This window comes from Anopheles funestus, chromosome 3RL (genome assembly GCF_943734845.2).
Source record: "Anopheles funestus chromosome 3RL, idAnoFuneDA-416_04, whole genome shotgun sequence".
In the NCBI taxonomy this organism is placed as follows: Eukaryota; Metazoa; Arthropoda; class Insecta; order Diptera; family Culicidae; genus Anopheles; species Anopheles funestus.
Genome location: NC_064599.1, coordinates 36,547,967 through 36,561,648, shown reverse-complemented (window position 1 = coordinate 36,561,648; position 13,682 = coordinate 36,547,967). Strand labels below are relative to the sequence as shown.

The 13,682-nt window shown below is 41.3% G+C and overlaps 1 protein-coding gene across 5 annotated transcripts in view; it reads left to right on the top strand.

Annotated features, from left to right (window-relative positions):
- LOC125767626 (semaphorin-2A-like) overlaps positions 1–13,682 on the top strand; it is a 423,238-nt gene that overhangs the window by 323,293 nt on the left and 86,263 nt on the right. The window lies entirely within an intron of this gene.

Sequence of the window (13,682 nt, the reverse complement as noted above, 5' to 3'; positions counted from 1 at the left end):
TTCGAGAGATTTCTCTCCTTCTCTGTCTTGCATTCCCCACATCCTGGGTACGGGTGTTCGTGTGTCTTTTGTTATGTATTTACCTCAGGCAAACGCGTATGCGGCTACCCTACCACCCACAACAAAACTAGCCTCCCTAGGGGGTGGGGAACTAGAGAACGAAGGAAGGTGAGTGATGTTTTATGTTATCCTGTCTCCGGCCATCAGACAAAAGTGCCCTGTAACTTTTCACGTGGACCAAGTGTGATGTGTGTGTTGACTGTATGTACATTGTTATAGTTACAAAAATGTTGTTGGAAAATATGACAGCTGTTTCTTTGATTTTTTTTACATTTTTTTTCCTTCTTTTATACATGGCTTCCCGTCCCTCGAGCGTCATGGAAATTTAGCACTGATGGCTGTGTGATTTTGATCGAATTATGCCTGTCAAATTGTGTTACATCTGTGTTCGCATCTAGTTGCGAGTTGGTGGGTGTATGTTTTAAATGGCAATTCTTCTTCCACTCGTAATCGAATGGGAGTTCATTGTAACGTGCGGCAATTGTTGGACACGTTTCCACTTGTACACGTTTAGGCGGTATGACTAAAGTTAAGCTTACTAGTTTGACCATAAATAACAGACTTACAGGCACTCTGTCTATCTCTCTTTATCTGTCTTGCTGTCTGACTCGGAACTGTCCTTCCGGTTGGAAATATAATTGCACACCATTATCTATTTCACTACTCTATTCCCCATGTTTTTGGTGGAAAACACGGGAAATTAACACCATTAAATGAGCATCTAAAGCGCCTTATCTTCACGCCCATTAAGAGTTACCCTGCCTGGGTAGAGTAGTCAAAATAATATTGCATCCACAAATACCGGGACCCGATTGCAGCGAAGCAGTCTTTTCATAACTTCACTTCTCTTCAGTCGAGTGTGCACCTTCTAGCTTACCTTCCGGTAGGTGAACTTCAGGGTAGGTTCACCCGAAACCTGTTAGTAGCAGTAGTAAGCATCAGGTCGGAAAACAAGCTCATATCGTGTATCGTCATCACTTTTTGAAGTGTGAATTTATTAACAATTTAACAGTGAAGATAGCGAAGTCTGTCGGTGGCGTACTCTCTAGCCACTTTTTGAGAGTTGGCAAAAACAGAACATTGTAGCCACCGTATCTCCACCCCACCCCCGAAGAAGCTTAACGGTTGTCGATGGTCGAGGTGAAACACAGGAGCGCGCTGGTAAACCGGCGACCGGATACAAGATATGCCAATCCTCGCTGGCACAACAGGACGCTTACGCCACGGGCACACTCAGGCCCGAAAGCGAAATGGATATTCCAATTGCGATGGTACGATCTTTTAACTTTGGCAGTGTGCGGCCCTGGCAGCCTGGCAGTCTATTTATCATCTGTCACAAAATGCTGATGTAGGAAGAAACCCCGAAAAATCGGTAGGGTGTTTGCTACATGTCAAACAAATGGGACTTTCATTCCATCCTCTCGTGCGTTTACGGCTGTAAAATCAGAGAGCATTCATCCGGGGGCTAAAATGGCAAGCAGATCAGGGTTGTTTTTTTTTTTTTCATTCGTTCGTTTCCCTTACTAAACCCTCGAAGAAGAAGGGGGTGGTGGATGTGTGCAAGGGAGTTCGTGGATAGTGGACGGAATAATAGAATAATATTTAGATAGAATTTAAATTAGAACGATAGAAGCTGACAAGAGAGTCAAGTAGAAAGGAGGGTTTTACGATAAGAGCTGACGTGCCCCGAACCGTTTTGAAGGCGGAAGGCGCCAGAAAGGATCAAGACAAGCCACAGTCAGACTACATTGTGCTAGGGGTATATAAAATGTTGGAGAGAAGGAATTCAAGAACAAATAAAAAAAAACTAACAATTGTGTCTCGTGCTTTTTTGAGGAGAATGTCCTTACCCGTCGCGTTTTGTTTTGCGATGTAGGCGTTCAAGAACGAATCTGTGAGGCGATGTTTAGCTGCAGGCCAAAGTGAAACGCATGAAACCGCAGAAACCATTTACCGGCCAACGCAGGACGACTGGATTGGTTTTAACGCGGAGAGCGTGTAGGGATGTAGTAAGGAGGAAGTTTTTCTTACCGCCCACATGATTGACCGTGCCTTAGAGTGTTTCTTTTCTCGCATCGCTCACATTACCCTCATGTTGTCGGAGCAAAAAATGATGTGTTCATTGTGCGTGAAACGATGCTAACTAGCTATTTCGAGGCTAAATGGTATTAAAATTGCGCCATGAGAAATGTGTTTCTGACGGACGTCGTTCGCGTATTGTGACTTCTAGTGGCTGTTGTGCAGTGGTTTTCAACTCAACGACCAAGAATATTCATTTGGATCAGATTGTACGAAATTTCGCACTAACCAGATAAACGATCAACACGGATAATAGGTGCTTGTGTTTTTGTATATAAATATTGATATTAAATGATCGGTAAGAATTTACCTTAAGTTAACGCTTTTTACTTGTATTCTGACGTCTTCTGACTGACATCCAGATTTCCGGTCATTCACATGAGAATAGAAAGTAACATATTTAAGCAAATAAAAGCAACCAAAGCAAGGTATGCAGTCGTAATGGAAATACTGACCTCAGAGCAGAGGTCAAAAAAGAAATTAATCGAATGTTAATGACCCTCGTCACTTATTAGACATTGAACTACCCAAATATAACTCTTCGATGAATTATTTCATTGAATAGAAATATGCTTAGGAAGAAAGAAATATGATCAGAATTTTTTTTAATTCACCACATTTCTGGAAATTAATTATTTATAATTATTAGATGAAAAAATATAATATAAAAAATATGAACTGGCCGCCTTAAAGTAAATAAATAATAAAGGGATGACAAATGCATTTTTTTTTTCTCTTGGAATTCGTCTTTGCTGGCGATTTTAGATTACCCCTTCCAGGCTGTGGAACCTAAATTTCAAAAAAAGGGAATTCTTTTCTTTTATTCATGTAGAAGGACCTGGACCGTATTGCCAAAAAGGGAATTCTTATACACTTGTAAATATTGTACATCAAACACAGATATTATGCAAACCCACTTTCCGAGCTGCTTTTCCTGAGCAGCACGGATCATCCGAAATCCGTTTAAAAGGCAACCAGATAAACAGTATTCCACTTTATCGATGTTATTAGCTTGAAAAACACTGCCTTTCGTATGATGTCCGCTCCGCTTCAGTCTGAAAACATGGCCTTATCAAGATGCTGTAGTTTACCATGGGCATGGGCAAGTGAAATTTGATACGATAAAAATGCAAAACCCACCAAACCTGAAAGCCACTGCAAGGAGGAAGGAGTCGAGGATTAGCAAATGAAACAGAACCTGATGCCCCGATGCCACTCAGATCGGCCATCGTACAGTTGTTTAAATATAAATGGTACCCACTGGAAGGACATGGATTTAATCTTACAGTAGCAATGGGGAAAGGTGGAACAGCAGACACGCGAAATGACACACTGATTTCAAACGATTTGTATGCTTTGCTCGCAAAGAAAATCCGATGGAAAAATAATACTCAACGCGAGAGAGAGAGAAGGAGTGGAAGTACCACGATTAATGCTGACGCAACGTAGAAAGTTTCACTTCCCTTACGCTTCCACGCACAGAAACATCGTTCCGTTAAACACATTTTCCTCTGTGGTCGATAAGCGAATCGGCGACGGCCGGCCCGTAACTTAAGGGACGTTCCGTGGAACGACCGTTTTGTGTCTACTACCATCATCACGACTGCCAGGGATGATGTTACCTTTTGCCAATTGAATTTTTCAAACGTTTCCGAATGATTATTCACCGTTGTGGATGTGTGGTAGGAAGAGCAAAGAGAGATAAATCAGTGTAGCAAAAGCGAAACGAAGGAAAATCATCCAACAAACCACGGTAAGGATGCGTTTTAGCAGCAGCAGCAACCAACGCCAGTCTGTTTGAAGTAGTCGACTTAAGTGGCATTATGCCGTTTGCGTGTTTGCTTACGCATTCCATAAATAAAAGATGATTCAAAATATTTACACTCGCTCGAGAGTGGAAACAGACGACCCCGGCGATGACGATGCTGACGGCACGGGACACGAGCACGATAAGGAATATCCTTGTTACAAGCGCATGAAAGATCCTCTCCATTCCAATACACACACACACCCCACCGGTATCCACTGGTTGAAGTTCGGGTGGAAGCTGTTTAACGATCCTCTGATTTTTCTCCATTACCTTCAAACACACAGCAGCTTACGGAAGGAGGAGATAATAAAAAAAGGAAACAGAATCACTTTTTGCGACCTGCAATCAAGGAAAATCAATTTCGAGTTGCTCACCGTACGGTGAAAATACTCGTCCCAATCACATCCCGATCGTCCATAAAGCCGGAAAACAGCCTAGTGGCTAGTGCCGATAACGGCGCGAAGACACAGACGATGGCACATATTTTGTGGTTTATTTTGTTTTTCTTTTTTTTTTATTTAACTTCTCAATTCAATCATAAGATCAGATTGCGTTAAATGTTTAATTTTCTTCACTGCAATTGAATGGCTGTGTTTGCTTTTCAAATCCACAAGACACGGCTTGACGTCTTTTTATCAATCTTTCAAAACAGGGAGGTAGGATTCTCTCTCTCAACTGGTATTTCTATACATTTAAGCAGCGTTTCATGTTCAAATGTTTCGATTGCAATCGGCGTTACTAACCGGTTGGAAAGGTTCCGATATCAAAACCAACCATAAAGCGCTCGAACACGTAACGAAACATCAACCCTTTTCGATGGCTTTAAAACCCATCCGCCAGCTACAGCAAACATTACACAAAAGCGTTATCAGAAAGTTCGTTCTGTTTGAAGTCCATTCACTAATGAATTGCAAATGGTTTTGGTGCGCTGGTGGCTCATTTTCGTTTTATTTATTCAAATCGCAATCTGTAGAACGCCCGCGGTGCTAGTTACCGCTCGCCCCACCGAGGAAGAGGACGCCTCTCATGGCACCATCAGTCGACAGTTGCACTTGGGAAAAACTCTAACCCTCCTACCGGGCGAGGGTTAAATAAAGCCTTGCCCACTCAACAAAAAGGCTAGATCATAATCATCCGTACTTCAACAGAGGTTTAATAAGATTAGCGTTTAGTGGTCCGCCAGTTTCCGAATCCTAAACCAGAGAGGGGGAAAGGTACTTCTCCATCGTGAATGTTCGATTTGGAAATAGATTTCCCAAGGCACAACATACACATACCATGGTGTAACGCTGGCGTAATGATGGTGCTTCAAACAGCGCCTAATATTGACGAAGGGGTTTTGATGTTCGAGTAATGGGAGTTCACTTCGGTTCTGTATCTCCGTCGAAGGAACACAAACATCATACGTAGTTTTTAATAAAACAAAACTCCTCACGCATTCCATCGAAAATCCCTCCAAAGAAATGCTGTTTGTGTTTGCGCGTAGACCCTTCCTTCAGTCGCACACGAACACCCTAGAACAGGCATGAGCAACCTGTGGCCCGCGGGCCGCATGCGGCCCTCGAAGTGGTTTTATGCGGCCCGCGAATAGCCAGTAGCAAATTTTATAGCAAATGTTATTAAGAATTAAAAGTGCAAATTACCCGGTTAATGCAACACGCAAAAATGATTTTTAATCCTAATTCACTTTAAAAAAAACAACAATGCATCTAGTCCGAAAAAGTCCGGATAAAAGCAGCTTTACTACATTCATTATTATATCAATGCATCCTGCAATGTGGCCCGCCAACCAGTTTTTGCTTTTGAATGTGGCCCGAAGCTCTAAAAGGTTGCTCATCCCTGCCCTAGAACATATTGGATTGGGTGAAGGACCTTGAAAAATGTGTACCGTAAAAATACGACAAGTATTAAAATTAATGCTATCAAACGTAAGGCACGCCACTCTGTCGTCGTACGTGAAGCGAATGCCTAAAACACAGCCGGGCGAGGTGGTGTGGCAGCGTTTAAGGGTTGATTAGGTTGGCCCTACCAATCGTGTGTCTATCTTTCTAAACGGAACAACAACAGTATGAGGTTAACGCATTTTCTTGCATTCTAATCGGGGTGGCGAGAGAAAGAGTCAGGCACAAGATAGATGTGCTCGTCGTCGAAGTTTTTCGCTTACCCTCTACATCCCGTTTTTCGGGTGAGGAATTACAAACGATACTTTGCGACGATTCTCTTACCCTATCCGATATTCCGTTCCGTTTCGCGCATCCCTAACCCTCGTAAAAGGTACAAACTTGTGTGTGTGTTTGTTGATATGTATTTGCCATACTACTGTTTTCCAGGGGGAAACATTAAAAACCGGTTGCACACACAACCGTCGACCGTTTTGAAATGAAATCGAAATCAAACAGGGAAACATCAAATTGAGACAAGGAATTTGGCTCTATGTGCGCTTAATAGACCGAGCAAAAGAACGCACCAAATGCGAATCATTCTACTATACGCCATCCACCTGCCTTTCGGTAGCACACGGAACAAACGTGGTTGATGTGTGTGGCTGGGTGAATTTAATGAAATTTGACATGAACTCGCTTGAAATCGTGGTCGCGGTGCCAACTACGGTTGGCTTTAATTTTAGCGAAAGTAAAAAGCAATACACTGACACGCGCGTAGTGTCTACCATCTGCAAAGCGCACCCTTCGAGTTCGAGTTTAATAAGGTTTAGCGGAAATGGTTTTGTTTTTAAACGGGGACGAAGGTAGTCTTACACATGGGTAGGGCTTTTATATCACTTTTGGGGGAAACACGCTATATTTACTTACGATTAAACGATCACAAATGTTTTTTGTCTCATTTTTTCTCCATTTGCGCTTCATTGATTAAACTCAGAATTCCAGATTATATTGTTTATTAATAATTTTTGCTCTCCATTTTCTTCTCGTTTTAGGTAAGTTATCAAAGGTGCAACGTGTGATACATTTACCCGTGTCAACTACTGCTTAACTTCACAATGAAGTAATTATTTTCAACATCGTTCCGGTACAGTATGTATTTGCTTACCATATTTCACATCAACCACCCATACGAGCCATAAACTTTTAATGCAATTTTCAACATTATGGATCTTTTTTTTGTTGCAAATCATATGGTGAATGCTTGTGTTAAACCTCCCGTGTTAATGGAACCTCCTAAAACATACTGCTTTCTTCCCATTCCGGTATACGCGTTGCCCAGAATAGGTTCCTAAAATTTCAACATTTCCATCAAGTGAAATTTAACTTTTGGCACGATGATGATGAGCGGCTTTGAATGTGTCTCCCTCCACCTCATCCTCATCTTCCCGGAAAGGTTCGGAGATTGTGTCCGATGGAATTATTTTAAGTGCATCTCAAACAAGGCAACAGCCCGGTACCGAGTGTCGAGATATATAAGAGCCAGTGAGGTTAGCACTGGGAACATATTATTTCGGCGACTGGGTCTTTACTGTCCTAATTAAATCTGCGTACACTTGCAACGCTGTTATGCGCTGTGTCGGACCTTATTATGTTCCCGTGGAAGAGGTACACACATTTGCCGTGATGGGAGCAATTAAAGTACGAAATGAAAATGTTTACCGGATGGTATAAAGGAATAATATGCTTTGCAACATTTTGATTAGGGATTTAAATGTCTTACTTGATGTTGCATGCATGGAATGGAAATTTGCAGAACTTTTTTTTATAAACTACTCATTATACTAAACTATCTACTAGCTATCTATAACTATCTATCTATACTAAACACTATCTGCAAAGTGTTCTTGAACATCATCCTCTTGTCACACACGAGTCGTCTTTTTGCGTAACTGGTGTAGTATCTAAAAAGGAAACTGATATAATCGATTATACCAGTGGTTGACAAACTTTTTACAAAAAAATATACATAAATTATAAATTTACAAAAAAAATAATCACAAACGCACTTGAGTTCTTAAGAACCAAGTGGGGAAATTTGGGACAAAAATTTAAATTAGAAAGTTGTCTGGATTACACCGATAAATCGAATTTCAATATCATAATTGTGGGGATTTCAATATTAAATGAACGAGTTTTCTCTGGAATGTGTTAATGTACATATTCTTCTCAGATTTTTTCAGACATCTTCTTCAATATCATTTTGATTATGTCCAAAGCTTCCTCAACTAATCCGTCATGTCAGGAAGTTTTGCACACAATGGAGTTCATCTTAGCAAAGCTTGAAAAAGGTGATAAGGTACCATACCTTGCTTTATATATCCTTTTGTACCTTTTAAATCATCCATGATGAATAGCTTTATTTGTGCGACACGGACGCGATTTCCTAAACAAATGTTCATATCTTTCAACTATCGTTAACATATCACATAAGACATAAAGAAGCGTTCCGCTTGTTGCAAAACCAAATTCTTCATGTCTTCGTGCATTTTTTCTTTCTAATACAATCTTATTCGTTTCCGTCCTTCGACTATGGACTATACGTTCCATGCGTTTTTTTCTTCTACGTTTTTTTTTTCACCAGTTCACCCATTATCCAGCGCTCGTCATCACTGCTACACGAACGTGGCGACAAGCCTGCTGGGAGAGATTATGCTCTGATTGCACGTGTCCTCAAGTGCCCGAAACAGACCGAGACATTCGCGTGTGTGTGTTTGGTGCGTTTGACATTTTCGCTTTCCATGCTAACGATGCAATAAGCAGTTTGTAATCCAGTCGTCAAGCTTCACCTCAGGCTCGCGATGTTCCCCTGATGGGCCGTATTTTTACTGCTGTTTTTGCTGTACGCTCCTTGTTTTGGTGTTGTGAGTGTGTGTATCCTTTGCCGAACATTAGACAAAGCACCAAAGTAAAGCTTGTGAAAGGGTTGGTTTGGGAATTTCAACCTAATTTGGCAAACATGCTCGAAGCATAGTGGACAGATTAAGACAGTGCCTTCACTGTTGTTGTGGAAAGCATTTTCCGTGCCAAGACAAGGAACGGAATGTTATTTAGTGCCTCATCCAACAGGTACGGGAAAGCATTCGCCCAACATTCTAGACGAAACGCCCCGGAATGGTCTTTCTTGATGGACAAGGTTAATGATCTTATTCCTTTTTTCGTGGCAAGGAATGTTGGTTCTTGTAGGATGTTCTGAAAGATGTAACTCGGTCCTTTCGTACAATAATTACAACAGATAGCACGAAAAGAAAATGTTAAAGCCACGCTTATTTTCACTAGCGTGATCTTTAAATGAATTAAATTTATTCTCTGAAAAATGTCTACTTTATTTATTAACATTCAAAAACATAATTTTAAAGCTTCCAATCTGTTTGTATTTGTTGGGCTTATACATCCATCACGCTTAACCACTCTATCTACAATAATCATCGTCGGTTGCTGTGTCACAAAGATGCCCCTGACCGTGTAGATAAATAACAAAGTCATCGATATGGTATAAGTACAGGAAAAACAGCACAACACGCGAAACGGATCATGACACTTACACCATGAACGAGAGGGTTAGATGAGAATATCCTCAAGATCTTAAGCTACCGCTTCTGAGCCAACTCTTCACCAAAGCGGGAAGCCTCCGACATTGATCTTACAACGGAAGAACTTGAGTGCAGTGTACAGGAGATGCATCTTCATGCTTTGTATGCGTTTTTGTCCAGGCTGCTGCTGTAAAGCTCACAATTTATGTTCATACAAAACAAGAAATACCCCCCCCGGTCCGCGTTATCCTGGCATCAGCTTCCTGTTGGAACTTGTTTGTGGTTAAATCATCTTTCATCCACCGACGAGTACGGAATACGGAATGTACTCCATGCAAGTACGTACGTCCACAATGGGATACGCAAAAGGTCGGAACCATTCAAGGTCTGCAACTGTGCTGAAGCTGACCAACGAACAAGCAACCATTCGTCTGCAAAACGGACTCACAACGATAATCACGCTCCCTTCCAATGGCTGCCAATCCCCTGGAGGGGACTGGTAATGCATCCCTTTTTTTTAGATTGCCCAAAGGCCAAAGAAAGAACCATTTCTACCTCCTTCTCACCTATGGAAAGCTTCCGACCCTTCCTGGCGCACTTCAATGATTGTACCCGGAAGGAAGTGAAATCCACAGGGAAACATCTTGTTTTTTTTCTCCTTTCGCTACTTTTCTGTTGCAATTGGTACAGCTCTATCTTCGGGGCACACGCCATTCCCAAATGGATAGACAGCCAAGACTTTTCATTTTCTTCTCCACCGATAAGATGAATCGAAAAAGGTGTACCGGAAAGGATCCAACCGGAGAGCAAGTGTCCGTCCGTTCCGTTGGCCCTGAGGCTCCGGCATCGTAGCTACCAATTCACCGTTTGCAAAATCTAAGATCCCTGGCCGGTGGAGTACCAGGTCCGGTACAGCCATTTCCAAACAAGGGAAAAGGTTACTGTGTCGGTTCACGGTTTTCACGCTGCTACCCAATAATAAGAAGCTGTTGAAGCTTTTCTTTTGCACCTTTCCGGTTCGGTTGCTGAAGGCGACGTGAATCGCCAGCGGCCGGGTTCAATGGAGGGAATGTTTCAGCATGTTTTCTCTTGCCGTCTTGGCGTAGGTAGTCGGGTTTTGTTCCCAATCTTGGGAAACGGTCCGTGGAACAGGTTTTGGGGAACAGGAAAATCTTCCCTAGAATCATCTTGACGGGTTCTCGCCCCATTCAGGTTGGGGAAGAATATTTTTGCAAAGCTCACCGGAAATCCCTACTGCTGTTGAATTTTATTTTTTTCGTTCCCTCAGAACAGTCCGAGCCTCCAAGACGATAAGATTATAAGCTATTGTTGTCCGCACTCGTAAGGGGTGGGCAAGAAGTCTTGAAAATGGTCAGCTCCAAGAAGGAAAGCAACACAGCACGAAAGGAATGTCCTCGCCGCGGGGATGATCTTCAAATTCGTACACACACAAAAAAATGAACATGACGGAAGTCTTATGGTGAATCGTTTGCGAGAGGAACGAACTTTTGCGGGTGACGGACGGTTTTTACGTTTTGCACTTTCTTGTACCACTTGCCACCCCCGACTGGCTGCCCACTCGCCATGCATCCAAACCCGGTGAAGATCCTTTTTCCGGAAGCCAAGCTTTAGAAGGCGTGATACACCATCGTTATCCTTTTCGCCTTTGATGAAGGTGATTTGTTTATTCGCAAAGCAACTAGTGATGCTGTTTGTTGGGTCGTTTTTTTGTAGCTCCTTCATTCTGTTGGTGGATCCTGCCCCAGGATAAAGAAGAGCTTTTCGCATCCTAAATAGTGCCTTACCAAGCCTCCAGAAGCTGCGCTTGTGCTTATGTCGGTCGGTTTGGTATAGCACCGCACACAGCAGCAGGATGTGGCCGTTTAGCTATTAATTTTGACTGAGTGAGCTCTTACGAATTCAATGGACTGAGGATGAAGATGGTTCAGCTTCTTGACGGGGATGGCTTTCTTCGGGCGATCGGTGGCTTGTTAGCTGACACGGGTTGAGCGCTTTCGGTTTTGCTTTCACGTGCAAAGTCAGACGTACGTTAATCAAATGCAAATGATGGTGTGATGATGCTGCGAGGCTAGCTCACCAACATCTGGGGCGAATGTTTCACTTTTCTTGCATACGCCCTTGATTAACAGTATTTTTTTTTTCAAAAAGCAAAACCACTTGATGTGAGTTGGTAGACTAAATATTTTGCACGTTAGGAAGCTCATTCGGTGAATCGTGCCATTAAGATAATGGTTGTAGGTAACTGATCATATTTATGATCTTGTCAGAATATATGGTTACACTTTAAAGCTTTAAAAAGTATAGCCAGAGCCACGTGTTTATCGTGATATTAAAATTATATCACAGTGTGAATAACATTGTAATTCTCTTAATTTTTTTAAGTATATAACCTCTGTTCTTCTTTCTGCTGTAATATTGTGCTGGTAATATTGTGCTTGTCCCAGATTAGTGGATAACTAGCACGGAAATCCTTGCAACGGATGGCAAATTTAAATACAAATACAGATTCAAATGAGAATCGGTTCTCAACTTTGGGTTTATTTGACCGATTGTTGATTGACAATACTAAGGCTCAGTGTCGTGAGTTAAATTTGATTATCGTATAAGTTTCGTAATTAAAAGGCGTTCGTTTTTTAATCAATTGACTTTTCAGAAATTTGGTACTCTATTTTGACGTATCCAAAACATTATAAATCAAGCTGGACCTGATATTATATCCCTCCCAGATCGTATTACCGTTAGCAGGATATATTCTGCTATAGAAAAATAAAATCTACGAAATTGCAAAACAAGACCTCTTGAGGTTGCAGTGCCACAAAGGAAGAAGAAGGTTTCGTCGCTTGAAAAACGGTGGTTCCAACGTTGCCATCAGTCATTTTGTTTGAAGGACAATGAACTAGTGGGACTAGATTTATATAAGCTATTATGAGTTATTGAAATCGAAATAAACATACGTTTGATTGCACATGATCCGGCCTAAAAGCAGTTCTAGTTATACATGAGTTTCAAAAATATTTAATATGTAGAATGTAAGGCCAAAATAGCTTTATTCGTGGAATGATTTTAAATACATTACACATATTCGACTAGCAATTCAGGACAGAGGAATGGTCAAAAGGCACAAATAACAACTGGCAATATTCTGAATGACTTTTTACGAAAAATAAACTTATCATAAATATATTAAATCTTCCAAAAAAAATAGATAACCTATGAAAAAATGTGGTATTTCTACCTCAAAGCAAAATTTTCAGTTCAATGTGTACTGTTTCCAATGTAAATTTAATAACGCTTGATATGCTGCAAAAGCATAATGTTTCAACCGCTTACATACATCGTATCGCCAATTAAAGAGTAAAATTTGACTCAGGGATAAATCAATTTATCAGATCTAGCTGTTATGTTTGCATTTTCCCTGTTGCAACTCTACTCAATTAAAATCTTGAATCAAGCTCTCGCCTATGTACGGTCGGGTTTTCGTTCCGCTCATAAAATGGACAATATTTTGCAATCAATAATAAATTTTAGCTAGTGAAACAGTTTTACCAACTAGCACCATATATCAATTTCTTTGAAGTAGAAATAGCGAATAATTCACAATTATCCACAAACCCACCACTCAACGAATTACGCCATTTCCCGCTAAAAGCATAAACGCTGGTTACAGTTGAATGATAAAAAAAAAAACGCAGAACACTCTTTTCCCATTTCCTTGCTAATTTGAAATCTCTACAGACTTGTTTCAGCTAGCAGTGTACCTCTGGCACCGACTCTAGCGGGAGTGTTAAAACCTGTACCGAAATTTTTTCCATCCCATGCCGTTCTTCTTCTGTTCATATATCGACACAAAGTGCCGGATAAAGAACCCACATAACGGACCCGGGCAATCATTTCCACCGCCATACGCGAAAAGGAGAAGCGACTTCGAACGGCGAACAATTGAGCATAAAACTCCACACCATCCCCAACGTAACGGAAGTCAGTGCAAACATGGAACCGAAAAGGGCAGCAGCAAAAAAAAACAGACACACACATACACTCACAGCAAAGATCTGAGGAAAATCTCGCGAGTGAAGGATAATAAATTTAGTAGAAAATTTTTCAGCATTCAAACCCTTTTATTCGGTAATCGGTGGCGTTTGGGACGAATGGGTTGAGATGCAATGGGGATTTGAGGGTTGTTGTTTTTTTCATTGGTTGGGAATTTTGGTCAATTTCTTCCTGTTTTTTTTTGGCATC